This window comes from Phytophthora infestans, genomic scaffold (genome assembly GCF_000142945.1).
Source record: "Phytophthora infestans T30-4 supercont1.142 genomic scaffold, whole genome shotgun sequence".
NCBI classification, from domain to species: Eukaryota; Oomycota; class Peronosporomycetes; order Peronosporales; family Peronosporaceae; genus Phytophthora; species Phytophthora infestans.
In genome coordinates, this window is record NW_003303617.1 from 199,599 (window position 1) to 201,228 (window position 1,630).

Sequence of the window (1,630 nt, forward strand, 5' to 3'; positions counted from 1 at the left end):
TATTCGTCACGTCGTCATGAAACCTGGGAGGACAGACCGACTCAAGTTTGAGATAGACACCGGGGATAATAAGTTTCATAAAGCAGCCGCCCTACCGTGTGTCGATGGCGGAAGGGGAAGTCATGGAGGCTGAAGTGCAGCAATACCTGGATCTCGGGTTGATCAGGCCGTCGAACAGTCCATGGGCTAGTCCCGTCCTGATAATCCTGAAGCCGGACAGCAGAATTCGCTTTTGTATTGATTACCAGGAAGCTTAATGCTGTGACGGTGAAGGATTGCTATCCTATGTCACTGATTGACGATATCCTGGATGTATTAGGAGGTGCGCAGATCTTCTCTACGATGGACATCGCGTCCGGTTACTGGAAACGTGCCGATGGACGAGGGCAGCGTGGCCAAGACGGCGTTCACGTGTACGTTTGGCCTGTACGAGTGGCTGGTGATGCCGTTTGGACTCTGTAATGCGGTGCCGGCGTTCGAACGGTTGATATGATCGTCTTAGTGGACCTGAAGTGGCGAGTGTGCTTGGTGTACCTGGATGACTGTGTGATCTTCAGCAAGGATTTCCCTACGCACCTAGTGCGTGTCCGTCAGGTGCTGACTCGGTTCCGTGAGGCGGGATTCAAGCTCAAGATGAAGAAGTGTCATTAAGGGCGGAGTCAGGTGGCATTCTTGGGTCACATTGTGACGCCGGCCGGCATTCTGCCGAACCCTAAGAAAGTGAAAGCGAGGGACCTGCACGAGATTCGGTCGTTCTTGGGCCTGACGAGCTATTTCCGGAGGTACATCCCTGGATATGCGGCGATATCGGCGCCTCTGGAGAGACTGAAAGCGAAGGGTGCTCCGTTCGAGTGGAACGAGGACTGCGAGGCTTCGTTTCGGCAGCTGAAGAGAGCTCTTATGAAGCCTCCTGTGGTGTAGGGATTTCCAGATTCGACCATACGCCGACCTACTTTAGGTCAAGAATCGGCTCGGTCTGATAAACCAGAGCTTAGGAGCCAAGGATCACGGTAAGTACTCGGCGATCTGTCCGGATATGCTATCCGGACAGCCGCTGAGCTCAACGGTCGCCGGAACTCAGCTGAAGGGTCGGTAGAGATCCGAAACGACTACATTTCATTAGATATTTGTATGAGAAGCATAGGATTAAACAGGGGGAGCCGAAAGGGCTCCCAGAAGATAACAGAGCAGAATTTTCCTACTCCAAGACACGTGTACACTTTTCCGGTAAGTCCCTGCATAGGGCTGGATTATGCCTGCCGTCAATACTCGAGAGGCATAGCTTGTAGGGTATTGACTGGTAGCGCCAAGAGATTAGGTCGGTCCGGGTAGGACAAAGTCTCGCTACGCGCGAAAGAAAGTCCCGCATACTCAGCGGGCCGGTACGTCGGATAGCCCGGGTGCCGTAACACTTCTAGCTGAGCTGCCTCTGCGCTCGGTGACCTGTAAAAGCGCTCGCGCGCCGTCGTCCATCCTTTGGTGGAGGGCACAGGGTTGTGAACGAGCTCAGCCGAACCAAACTCGGCGGAGCCTCGGAAGTGATCTGACTTGGTTAGTCGGAACCGGGTGGAAGCGAGTCCACTCGTCTGTCCCGGAGGACGGACCGCGAGGGGACCACCCTCTGCGCAGG